This window comes from Myotis yumanensis, unplaced genomic scaffold (assembly GCF_028538775.1).
Source record: "Myotis yumanensis isolate MYYU_CA2020_CCGP unplaced genomic scaffold, mMyoYum1.0.hap1 SCAF_2, whole genome shotgun sequence".
Lineage (NCBI taxonomy): Eukaryota > Metazoa > Chordata > Mammalia > Chiroptera > Vespertilionidae > Myotis > Myotis yumanensis.
In genome coordinates this window covers 115,026,587-115,040,044 of record NW_027223753.1, presented here as the reverse complement: position 1 = coordinate 115,040,044, position 13,458 = coordinate 115,026,587, and the positions used below count along the sequence as shown (strand labels likewise).

At 46.0% G+C, this 13,458-nt stretch overlaps 2 protein-coding genes across 4 annotated transcripts in view; one reads left to right on the top strand and one right to left on the bottom strand.

Moving 5' to 3' along the window:
• MED12L (mediator complex subunit 12L) overlaps nucleotides 1-13,458 on the bottom strand; it is a 423,390-nt gene that overhangs the window by 222,502 nt on the left and 187,430 nt on the right. The gene's annotated exons all lie outside the window — the stretch shown is intronic.
• P2RY14 (purinergic receptor P2Y14) overlaps nucleotides 1-13,458 on the top strand; it is a 56,808-nt gene that overhangs the window by 38,236 nt on the left and 5,114 nt on the right. For all 3 annotated transcript variants that reach the window (XM_070405978.1, XM_070405977.1, XM_070405976.1), the window contains exon 2: nucleotides 8,548-8,645. The gene's annotated coding sequence lies outside the window, so the exon portion shown is untranslated. The remainder of the gene's footprint in view (nucleotides 1-8,547; nucleotides 8,646-13,458) is intronic.

Sequence of the window (13,458 nt, the reverse complement as noted above, 5' to 3'; positions counted from 1 at the left end):
GCTCCCCGGGGGATTGGGCCTAAGATGTCAATCACACATCCCTCTGGCAGCCCGGCAGCCCTCGGGGGATATTCACTTGCCAGCGGGGAGCAGGCCTAAGCTGCAGTCAGATATCCTTAGCGCTGCTGAGGAGGCAGGAGAGGCTCCCATACCACCGCTGTACTGGCAGCCATCAGCCTGGCTTGTGGCTGAGCAGAGCTCCCCTGTGTGGGAGTGCACTGACCACCAGAGGGCAGCTCCTGCATTGAGCACCTGCTCCCTGGTGGTCAGTGTGTGTCATAGTGACCAGTCATTCCCAGTCTTTCTGCTGTTAGGGTCAATTTGCATATTACTCTTTTACTATATAGGACAGAGGCCTGGTGCACGGGTGGGGGCCAGCTCGTTTGCCCTGAAGAGTGTCCCGGATCAGGGTAGGGGTCCCGCTGGGGTGCCGGGCCAGCCTGGGTGAGGGGCTGATGGCTGTTTGCAGCTGGTCACACCCCCTTCAGGGTGGGGGTCCCCACTGGGGTGCCTGGCCAGTCTGGGTGAGGAGCTGAGGGCCATTTTCAGGCTGGCCAGCGACTGAAGCTCCCAGCCTCTCCTTTTTTTCTTTTTCTTTTATTCTGGGATTTATTTACCTTCTATAATTGAAACATTGTTGCCATCACTGGCGCTCCCAGCTCTGAGGCTGCTGCCGGCTGAAAGCAGGTATCTGGGGTTTGTTTAGCTTCTATAATTGAAACATTGTTGCTTTTGGGCTCAGAGCCGGGCCACGGCAGGACGGGAACCTTGGCTTCCTCCATTATTGGAGCAAGCAAGCCTCCTGCTCGCTTCAGCTGCGTGGCTGCCGGCCACCATCTTTGTTGGCAGTTAATTTGCATATCTCTCTGATTAGCCAATGAGAAGCGTAGCAGAGGTACAGTTAATTACCCTTTTTTTCTTTTATTAGATAGGATTGGGGTGACATTGGTTAATAAAATTATACAGGTTTCAGGTGTACATGTTAAAAAATATTTAAAAGACACATATCTAAGGGGTAAGATTGAATCAAATTAACAACATATATTACATCATTAAGGACATTCTAAAGTGAACCTGCCTTTTGTTTGTTTGTTTACTAAGACTGTGTGACAAGATGTGCAATGACTAAGGGACAGTGGAGACATGGCCTAGACCATGGCTTCTTGTAGCATTAGTACAAATGTCTGCAAAGTGAGTAAAATAGGCAAATAAAAAGTGAGTACTCTTTAGGTAATTGAAGACCATGAGAGGGGGTCAAGAACCCCCATGGTTCCACAGATGGTATTGTGAGAGACATAATTTTAAACTTTGAGACAGAAAATTTTTCTTTTGATACAAAAAGCAGTAATTTGAAAAAAATAGTAATTTGACTAAATTAAAATTAGTAACTCTTGTTTATCAAAATACACCTTTAAAAATGAAGATAGCCCTGGCTGGTGTTTCTCAGTGGTTACTGTGTTGGCCCACGCACCAAAGAGTCACAGGTTAAGGGCATGTACCTGAGTTGCAGGTTCTATCCCCAGCCCATTGGGGTGTGTGCGGAAGGCAACGAATCCATGTGTCTCTCTCACATGTGGGAAGCAACCGGGACTGGTCCTGGTCGGAGGCAGCAGTGAGCGCAGCATTGCAGCGCCCGAGCCGGGGGACAGGAGTGCTGGTTACTCTCAGACATTACAGACAGAAATTGCATCTAAAGCAATAATGAAGTGGCATCTAACAGCTCCCTTGGGAGAGCTATTACAGTGTACCTGACTGACATATTGAAATCCTTTGGAAAAGCGAAACACAGCTGACTCTGTGGGCGTTAGGGGTGCCAATCTGCATGCAGTTGACAACCTGTAAATGACTCGGGGCTCCCCAATAGCTATAGCTGGTCCTTTACATCTGTAGTTCAGATCAAAAACAGTGTTCAATCAATCCGTGGCTGGAAAACCATGTTGTGAACGTGAACATACTGTTGTACACGGTGGCTGATTGAATCCATGCATGTGAAACCTATGGATACGAAGGGTCAACTGTATTTATTGAAAATAATCTGCAAGTGACCATGTCAAATGGAATGATCTAAAAAAGACATGTACATTCAACCCAACCTGTGGGCTCAGGATTCATAAAGAGCACAGCTCCTTCATTTCGCATGCAATCTGAGCACCACCTTTAGACTGCACAGAAACACATCTTTTGAATTTAAGTCCTACTCATTTTGAAATGAATACACTTGCTTTGTTGTCACATGCTGTGTCTAACAAAATAAAAATTCACTTAAGGAACTGCCCAATTTATAAGTTATTATCACAACATTTTATTAAAATCAAAGGTTACTGAATCCTCCAACAGGTAGAAAGTACAAAATAATTTAAGTTTAAAGTGTGTTGGAATCACTTCTCTGCTATATTCCCACTCCCACCTCAAGTCCTAGATATTTATATTATTTTCCTTTGGCTACATAAGCCTGAATCTAGAACAAACATACAGGTGGTTGATATTTAGCTAAGTAGTTAAAGCTGTTGGTTTCTCAGAAATGAAAATCTTCCCCACCCCCACAGCAAAGAGACATGCATTAACGCTCTGAGCCCCAAAATCAGAAGAGCTGGGTACTGCGTGCTTAATTGGGAAATGCAAACACCATCCCAGTGAGGCAAAAAGAGGTCATTTCCTTGCCTGGCCCCAGGGAATAGAATCATGTATTCCAAAACAGTGCTGAGAAAGAACAGGCTGGAAAAAGTCAGCAATCCAAGGGCTCAGTCTAATTCCAGACAAAGAAATCAGTTCCCAAAGCTCTGAAGTTGGAATTTTCCTAGATCTACACATCTACACCCCTCTCACCAAAGTCACAGGCTTGTATAGAATTGATGAATATGAGCATAAAGTCCTCTGGACTTCACACGTACTGGGCCCACAGCTGAGAGGGCCCAGAACAGAGGGACCATAAGAAGCACAGCCCCTTCACCTCCCAGATGCAAGCACTGCTGGGTCAGACACCCCAAGGAGGTCTGAGGGCGGGAAAAGGCTCGGGCCTCTGCAGCCCTGAATCACAGTGCAGAAGAACATCAGCTTCAAATCAGCATGGACAACTAGGGGACTGTGTGGAGCCTGGCCCCGGGGAAGTCTGGCAGACTGAGTCCCAGAAACATCTGATCATTCTGCTGCCATCTGAGGCACTCACTGAACCCCCAGTGTTCCTCTGAGAATACGCTGCCAGTCACCAGGGAGGTGATTCTTACAGGAACAGAGCCCTGTGACGTAGCAAGCACTACCCCCTCATCTTAGAGATGTAAAACTGAAGCACAGACACAGTTAGTAACCATCCTGGCATCACAGGTAGTAAGAAACTGAGCCACAGTCTAACCAAGGTTCGCTGTATGCAAAGTTATTGTGCACTATCTGCTCCCAACAGAGCAGTCAAGAAAGCTTATTTCACACTGCAAAGCCAAAGCATATGAATTACTCACTGTTGATGAGTTATTCAATATCCAGTTAAGTTTTAGCAGCAACGAAAGAGCTGACTAAATTCTCTTCCTATATCAAAATGATATCAAACCCACCTACCATTAAGGGGCTATTCCAGTAGATCTCAACTTGGGAGCATTTCGAACTGCCTGGAGAGTTCTTTGATCTAAAAGAACTCTCTGCCACCTAATGGACAGAGCCAGGGATGCAGCTAAGCAATGCACAGGACAGTTTGACCACAAAGAACTGGAATAAAAAATGTTAACAATGCTAAGGTTGTGAAACCCTGGGCTATACCAAAAATCATAGACAAAAAATCCCCACAAAACAATCCTGACACTCCAGATGGTTTGGAGGCTAGTGATGGGGGGGACGCGGCATTTTTATGGCCCTAAAAGTTTTGTGCCTGCGCCACACCTTGCCCTCTTCAGCAGCTCCCATGATGCATCTGTACAGCCACAAGAAATGAAGACAGATCCAAGTTGTTAAATGTGCTGGTCTTATGCCGTGCTACGAGTTCTGCTAAAAGTGTTTTAGGGGAAGTGGTTGGAATTAAAAGTTAAGACTCAGTTTGGGCTTTATCAGCTTTTAGCCATTAACCATTACTCTGCCCATTATCACGCATAATCAAAAGTTGGCTCTGTTTGTAGCAACGACTCAGGGTTTTGATCTTTGTGAGTTTTAGAGTCTGAATAGGAGGCCCAGGAAGGACCTGGCAGTCAAAACAGAGTCAAGCTTATGCCTTGGTAAAGAGGAAGCTCTTAGGTGCTGCAATTCAGCTTAACAAACACATGGGAATATTTCTAATGTAAGAACTAGCAGTTTCTCAAAGTATGTGACAATATCATTCATCCAATTATGAGTTAAATTCAAGCATTTTGTCAATGACCTAGACTCTAACTGAAGGGGAAGTCAATGGGCCATGGTGGCCAGGAGTCAGGAAAATCAAGTCAGAGCTGACTGAGGATTCACAAAAGTGAGCAGCAGCAGCAAGCAGAGACATCGCCACTGCAGGGCCCAGGGAACCAGTGCACAGGCACCTGAACCCCTGCAGCAGCTCTGGGTCCCAGTGCAGGCTCCACCCCTGCCAGTTAATGTTTTTTGTTCTCAACTCCACTATGAACAGTTGATTCCATGCCTTTACTTAGACATCAGTGCAGGACATAGAAAGCTGAGTCAAAATCAAAAGTCAGAAACACATTTCTACTTTCAGAAAATGGCAAATAAAACGGAGGTTCTCCATGCTGTGGCACCTGGAGGCTAACTGGAGAGAGTGAAGGAATCCACACCTGTAGCCACTGAAAACCCTGATCAAAAGCAGGTCACGCACACTCACAAACTCATACACACACTCACAAACTCCCACGCACACATGCATCTTCTCTTAAAAAATAGGGTCTAAGTGACTCCTAAAGGCAAGACTGCAGAAGACTGCTGAAGGGCCTGTGTACATGCTCAGACTCATCAACAAGCACAAAATATGCTGCCCATACAGCCCCACTGGCCTAGAGCTGAACTGATCTGAGTTTGAACTTGTCTAGTCATGTTAGCTGCCCAATTTGCTTTTGGTGAGTTACTTGGCATTCGAAGCATCTGTGCACTCATTTGCACGATAGAGGTAAAGAAACTCACTGGCAAGACTCTACTGTGTTACCCCAAATTTCAGGCAATCCATGTCCCCCCCACTGTGCCATCACCTCAAGTGTCTTGGTGAATGTACCTAGTAGCTCTCTCTGCCCAAAACTCCCCCCTTTTCCCGCATTGCCTGACTAACTGGAGGGAGCACACTGTCCGAACTCATTGTCACGTGCTCTCACCATTCCTGAAGCTGGCTGGTGCTGGTGCTCGTTCTGCTTCCGTGCTGCTGCCTCCCATGACAGCCCCTGCTGCACCCCGAAGTGCCACTTTGTTCAGCTTCCTTCTAGACTGTGACCTTCCTGAGAGGTCCCTTGGCGGATGGATTTCCACAGTGCCTAGCAAACATGTTCTGATAAGCAAATGAACAGAAGGTCTTGGCAAAGGAAGAAAATTGGGAATATGCCAGTGGTTCTCAACCTGTGGGTCGCGACCCCTTTAGGGGTCGAACGACCCTTTCACAGGGGTCACCTAAGACCATCAGAAAACACATATATAATTACATATTGTTTTTGTGATTAATTACTATGCTTTAATTATGTTCAATTTGTAACAATGAAATTGGGGGTCACCACAACATGAGGAACTGTATTAAAGGGTCGCGGCATTAGGAAGGTTGAGAACCACTGGAATATGCAAAGCCAAAGGTTACAATGCATCTCAAGAACACAAGAGTTCAACAAGGAGAAATCCATACCATCAGGTGCTACAGAGAGGTTAGGAAAAGTAAGTGGGGAAAGAAGGATAAATTTTAAGTGACTGTCCCTGGCAGCCTATGGAAGCTGTGAGTGTCAAACATTCAATGTTCAGGGCAATGAAGGAAGATAAGAGGCTTATTCTTTCAGGTGAAGGAGAGAGTGAGCTTCCCCAGCTGAGCTAGAGGGAGCACAGACCAAAAGCCACGAGGAGAGCAGAAGGAGCCAGCCACTGTGAGAATTTAGTAAGGAGCAAGTAGAAACAACTTTATGAGAAGCAAGAGGAATGGTCAGTTACAGAGAAAAATATAGTGATTTCCATGAAATAAACTGGCATACTTGTAATGACAGAGGTCTTGGGCCTAGAAGCAAAGAACATTATTTACCAACCCACAAGGACATTGGGGAAAGAGGCAGGACCAAAAGTCAAGACACAAGAAATTCTAAAATATCCAACTGACCTTGGAATAAGAAAGGCCAGGAGCCCCTTAACCGGTTTGGCTCAGGGGATAGTTCATCGGCCTGCAGACTAAAGGGTCCCGGGTTCGATTCCGGTCAAGGGCATGTACGTTGGTTGCTGGCACATCCCCAGTAGGGAGTGTGCAGGAGGCAGCTGATCAATGTTTCTCTCTCATTGATTTTTCTAACTCTCTATCCCTCTCCCTTCCTCTCTGTAAAAAAATCAATAAAATATATCTTTTTCAAAAAATAGAAAGGCCAGGAGCAGACGACATACTTAGAATTAAGACAATTGAATAGTATAAAAGATTTTTAAAGATAAAATATAAAATATTTATCACATGATCTCACTCATATGTGGGATATAATGATCAACATAATTTGATGAACAAGAATAGATCCAGAGACAAATGGTGTGAGGGGGGAAGGAGGGTAGGAGTTAGAGAGCAACCAAAGGACTTGTATGCATGCATTTTAGCATATCCAATGGACACAGACACTGGGGCGGTGGGGGCTTGCCCGGGATGGGAATGGCTGAGGGGCGGGGGATCAGTTGGGGAAAAAGGAGACATATGTAAAACTTTAGACAATAAAATATATATATATATAAGATATTTAATAGCAAGTTATTACTAAATATGTCAAGACTGACAATGCAGTCCTTACAGAAATCCCTCCATTCAACCCATTCTAACTGCTCTGGAAACCATCACATACTGTCATCAAAAAGGAAAATAAAGAGTAGAATCAGGACAAGGGAGATAAAACCGGCAGTGATAAGAAAATGGCTTTAGTCCATTTAGCAATGTACACAATGATTACACACACCTATACTATTTTCTAGTGTTATAAGAGTCAGTGGGAGACAAATATGAAAAGATCTGGGGCATCGGTTAAAGCTTTTGATGCTTGGACTTGGAATGGCAAGAGGTAGGAGAAGACACCAGACTGTCATTTCCTAAGAACTGAACAAAGGACAGGAAGAAGGATGCTCATCAGAGGCGGGCGCTGAGAAAAGGGTGATTTGAAAGCAATTCATTCTCCATATACATTTCTTTCTAATTATGAAATATTTCAAATATAAAAAATAAAAGTGTAGAAACTAATGTTTGCAAAACGAATGTACCCATTCACTTAGTGTTAACTGGTAGTAATATTTAGCCATAATGGTTTCCAAATTTAAGGGATGAAATACCAGAAATATAGCAAAAGCCCAACCACCCTACACCAGCCTTCTCCTCCTTCCTCCCCAGGACTAAGCGCTGCCATGAAGCTAGAACACCTCATCCTGACCAGATCATGCTCAGCACCACCGTGGACCACATGTAATTTTGCTCCACAAGGAACTTCATCCCTTTTTTTTTTCCCTAAAGAGAACTTCATGACATTTTAAGAATATTACAGAAAATATAAGATTTCTTTATCACTTATTTTCAAGTAGATTTCTGTAACATACATAATTACATTTCCAGGAAACCATGAGAGTGAGTTATTGATGACAAAATCTGAATGAATAGACTAAAGAGAATCCTAGACTTCAGGGCTACCTATAATGTAACTGATTCCTATCTGGAGTCCTAACTACAGTAAAGAAAAACAAGGTTTTTTTTTTACCCTCCTCACCAAATATTAAATGTACCCTGTGTACAGGATCTTCAAAAAACAAACATGCTACTGAAAATGTGGTCATTGGGCCAACATCACATCAACTACAGACCTATGGGATCTGAGTGTTCATTTCCACGAGATCCCCAAGTAACATGTGTGCACAGTAGTTTGAGAAAAGCTGTTTAAGAAGGTGACAATCTCAACCAAACTCATCCTTTCCTTGCCAGACAACATGCTTTCAGGTGTTATCTCTGCTCACATCCCTCTCATCAGACCAGCAGTCATCAACCAGGGCAGCGTGGTCCCCTCGGGATACTTGGCAACATTTGGAGACATCTTATTACAACTTCTATCTAGGACAAGCATGTCAAAATCACGGCCAGTGGGCCACATGCCTTTTGTTTAAATGAGGCACGCAGTCCGCCGGCCGTGAATTCGACATGCTTGATCTAAAAATACTTTATGTCCAACCCTCTCAAGAGTTTGTAAGTTTTCCACAGGAGTTCACACCAAATCAATAATCACTAATATTGACAGCCAAGACCAGTATAGGAAAACAACAAGTGAACATGTTGAAATATTGCACAATTTTACAAGATGAATTTTAAAAGTATTTACACTGCTACCATACATACTTCTCCAATAAAAACACTCTGGTATTCATTTAACTTAATTAATTCATTTTTCTCCTACAATATAGGATCATCTGTAAAGAAATACTCTGGCCACTTCAAGATGACAAGCATTCACTGAAAATTACTTCATTGAAAAGAAACTTCATACAAAAAATTTTTAAAGGTAATTGAAAAAACCCTCTAGTATTATCACAAGGTTTAATAATTTCATCAAAATGTCATGAAGGAATAATTTCCCTTCTTCAGAGAAAGTAGAATTAAGGCACACGATCAGAATGGTGGGAGATGGCCCGGATAGAAGAGAAAAATGGGTCACTGTAATTACTCAGAAGATGAGTAATGACCTCAGCATGTGTGGTTTATAAAAATATATTTTTATTGACTTCAGAAAGGAAGGTAGAGAGAGAGAGATAGAAACATCAATGATGAGAGAAAATCATTGATCGGCTGCCTCCTAAACACCCCATACTGGGGATCATGACACAACTGGGCATGTGCCCTGACCCGGGAATCTAACCGTGACCTCCTGGTTCAAAGGTCGATGTTCAACCACTGAGTCACGCCGGCCTGGCTCAGCATGTTTTTATTCAGATGAATATATTTCTGGGGTGAGCAATGCTTTGCATGGCCCTGTGTCAACTAAATTCTTCTCATCAGAGAGAGCCGTACAGTTATATGCAACACCCTTCCACTTGAAAACACTTAGTGCAGCACCCTGAGACTTTACACAGCACGAAAAGACAAGTGCATGCACCATCTACATTAGAATAACCGTGGAATGGATATTCTAGCTGTGCAAAGAAGTTGAGAGAAAGCAATTCATAGGCCACTATTACAAAGCTGTCTTTGGGCTTATAAATTCCATTCCACCACATTCTTTAATTATGTTACCAAACACCCAGAGTCATGGTCTACAGAGACTAAAACATTTGGTGCCATTTTACTCCACTCTCCCTTGCCTGCATTTGAGGAACAAGGAAGAGTTCCACCTACGAGAAATTGAAGACTTACAGAGTTAAGTGTCTTTTAAAAGTTCTACCACATAGAGAGATCTTTAGTGAGCAGTGTTTGCATTCCTGAAGGCTCAAAGTTAATGTAACGACCACTTTCATTACAGAAATTCAGTTATCATCTCAGAATTAACTGCCTTGGGGGCAGGGTTGGCTATGGCTCCACAAACTGACTGCCCACTTTTTCAGTTGATCATCACCCAGAGGTCTTTTCCTATTTTTCCCCTTCCCTTTGCCTGTCGTTATCTTTAATGGGCTGGAGCAAGGAGCTTAGAAACAGTAAATCAAATGGGAGCATGGGGCAGGTGAGGAAGGGTTATTGGGCCACCCCAAGACATTCTTTGTTTTCTTTCTGGTTCATTTAGTTCTTATTTATCTTTATGTGCTGTATAAAATCAGCATTTCTTCATTTCCGAAATGACTTAAAGTTTCAGTAGGTCCCTTTATTTGGGCATTAAATCATCTCTATACTAAAGATAAGGAGAAGAGACTGGGCAAATGTTTCAAGGTCAAAGTGATACATGTCTCATAAGCTTGTCCTGTTTTTCATTCAACACATAACCCTGCCTTTTTGTCTCAATATATAAAATTGGCCTCACTTGCTGTAGATGCCTTATGATAGCTCCTTTTTCACACATCTCTCAATCTATCACTATACAAAAAGACTGCCATGCCCCAAGACTCCAAGATCAAGCGCAGTAAAATATGTACCTACAGGACACAATACCCTACCATCAACACTACTGCTAAAGGAAACACTACCTAAGAGCTGGAAAAGTACTACCAAAATTGTCTTGGATTTACCTTGAGCTTTTTACTCATGCAGAGTGTCCCTTATGTTCGCCTCTGCTGGATTCAAGCAGACAGCAGGGCAGGCAACAGGGATGACCCACACCTTCCCCCAGCATTTCTCAAACCTTAACATCCTAAAAGGGAAACTGTTGCAATTGCTTAAAAACAGGCCAAAACCAAAAATTATTTGAGGGAAAACACCCATTCCAGCACACCTTGAGTATCCACTGCAGAAGACAGGCCTGCTCTGGTTCTGGGCTAGTCAACGCTTCTGCCAACCCCAGAATAGAAGCAGGGCTGGCAGTGGTGTGGGCACCAGGGCACATGCTCAGGTCCTCCTCACTCTGAGGAACCTGGAAACAGTTCTGGACCCAAGGTGTTAGGCTACAGGCAGACATGTTGCAGATCAAAAATGTACATCCCAAGACTGAGAAAATGTCTTTACACAGTTTCTATAAGAAAAGGAACTGCGGCTCTCAGTAGATCACTACTGGGAAATTTGTCACTGTCTATATGTTATGGCTTTTATAATCCGATCTAATAATAGAGAAAAATGGTAATCAGCCGTACCTCTGCTACCCTTCCCATTGGCTAATCAGGGCGATATGCAAATTAACTGCCAACCAAGATGGCAGCCAGCAGCCAGGGAGCTTGAAGCGAACAGGAGGCTTGCTTGCTTCAGTGACGGAGGAAGACAACGTTCCCCGCCTGCGGCTGCCGGCCTCTGAACTTGCAGGTTGAAACATTGTTACAAATATAGAAGCTAAACAAAACCCCAGAAACCTGCTTTCAGCCAGCTGGGATCTCAGAGCTGGAGTTGAAACAATGTTTTGATTATAGAACCCAAACAAACCAGGTACCTGCTTTCACACAATGCAGAGTACTAACCACTATATGATCACGGCGAGATACCTGCTTTCAGCAGCCGAGGCCTCAGAGCTGGAGCCAAGCCTCAGAGCTAAAACTGGCCCAGAATAAAAAGAAAAAAGAAAAAAAGGAGCGGTTGGGAGCTTCAGTCACCCGCCAGCCTGAAAACAGCCCTCAGCCCCTCACCCAGACTGGCCAGGCACCCCAGTGGGGACCCCCACCCTGAAGGGGGTGTGACCAGATGCAAACAGCCCCTCATCCAGGCTGGCCAGGCACCCCAGTGGGGACCCCCACCCTGATCCAGGACACCCTTCAGGGCAAACCAGCTGACCCCCACCCGTGCACCAGGCCTCTATCCTATATAGTAAAAGGGTAATATGCCTCCTAGCACCGGGATCAGTGGAGCCACGAGGCCTCCTGGCACCGGGATCAGCGTGACAGGGGGCAGCGACCAAACCCCCTGATCGCCCTGCAGCTCTGTGTGTGACAGAGGGCGGGGCCACAACCTCCCTATCCACCCTGCTCTGTTCATGACAGGGGAAGGCGCCCCAACCCCCTGATCAGCCCTGCTCTGTGCCTGATAAGGGGGAGCTCCCCAACCCCCTGATCGCCCTGCGGCTCTGTGTGTGACAGGGTGCAGTGCCCTAACCCCCTGATCTGCCCTGCTTTGTGTGTGACAGGGGGCGGTGCCCCAACTCCCCTACCGGCCCTACTCTGTGCGTGACAGGGGGAAGCTCCTCAACCCCCTGATCGGCCCTGCTCTGTGCGTGACAGGGGGGAGCTCCCCAACCCCCTGATGGGCCCTGCTCTGTGAGTGACGGGGGCAGCGCCCCAACCCCCTGATCGGCCCTGCTCTGTGCATAACAGGGGGTGGCGCTGCAACCTCCCCATCGACCCTGCCTTGAGTGTGACAGGGGGCGGTGCCCCAACCCCCCAATTGGCTCTACCCTGAGCGTGACTAGGGGTGGCATCGCAACCTCCCGATCCGCCCTGCTCTGTGCATGACAGGGGGCGGCGCCCCAACTCCCCAATCAGCCCTGCTCTGAGCCTGATCAGGGGCTGCACCTAGGGATTGGGCGTGCCCTCTGCCACCCGGGAGCAGGCCTAAGCCAGCAGGTCGTTATCTCCCGAGGGGTCCCAGACTGTGAGAGGGCACAGGCCGGGCTGAGGGACCCCCCCTTCCCCCCCGAGTGCACAAATTTTTGTGCACTGGGCCTCTAGTCTGTAATAATAAAAGGGTAATATGCTAATTAGACCAGACGTCATTCCAGATGTCCTTCCTGATGAAGCCAGCAGCCAGAGGGAAGCCAGCCTGGGTCCCAGTTGCCGGGTGCCTGCGGGCAGCCAGAAGGAAGCAAGCCCAGGTCCCGGGTGGCAGAGGGAAGTCAGTGCCAGCAGCTGGGGGAAGGAAGGCCTACTCTTGCATGAATTTCGTGCATCAGGCCTCTAGTCTATAATAATAAAAGGGTAATATGCTAACTAGACCAGATGTTATTCCGGAGTAAGCCGGGCCCGGAGTGAAGCCCGGGTCCAGGGTGCCTGCCATCAGCTGGAGGGAAGTAGCCCGGGTCTCGGGTGCAGCCGGAGGGAAGCAGCCCAGGACTGTCTGCCAAAGGTGGTGCTAAACTGGCCCCCACCCAGCTCTGGGTAACTAAAGATTGTGGGGAGACAGTGCATCTTTGCTTCCCACAATTGCTCCCCACCTCTAGCAAGTTAGAGATTACAGTGGGTACCCCAGCCTTCTACAAGATGACCATAGGGGCACAGATGACTTGAGCCAGATGTGCGACTTCCCCTGGACAAAAGCCATGCCCCATGGGTTTCTTTGGGAGAGGGTTACTGTGAGGCCCAGAGTGCTGGGAGGTAAGCCTTGGATCACCCTGTACTCCACCCAATCCCTAAGGAAGGAGGGCTTGAGCTGGTGAGATGACAGAATGAAACCTGCCTAGGGAGGGCAGAGACACAATGAAACACTTCGGACTGTCCCTTCTGGCCAGGAAAACCGAGGCCAGGGCATCAAGAGACCCCGTCAGTCCCCCTCTACCCCCGGCAGCCGGAGGGAAGCCGGTGCCGGCAGCCAGGGGAAGGAAGGCCTACTCTTGTATGAATTTTCATGCATTGGGCCTCTAGTGTTTCTATAAGAAGTAAAATTTGGCTATCAAAGATTTCTGAAAATTCTTCACTATTTCATTAGATAATTGCATTTTATATAGTTAATATTTCCTCTGCTTCAAATGCATTAACATGTACTTTTTTTTTACTTAATATTTTAAACTCTAGCACACTGGCTGAGGAGGAGCTGTGTCC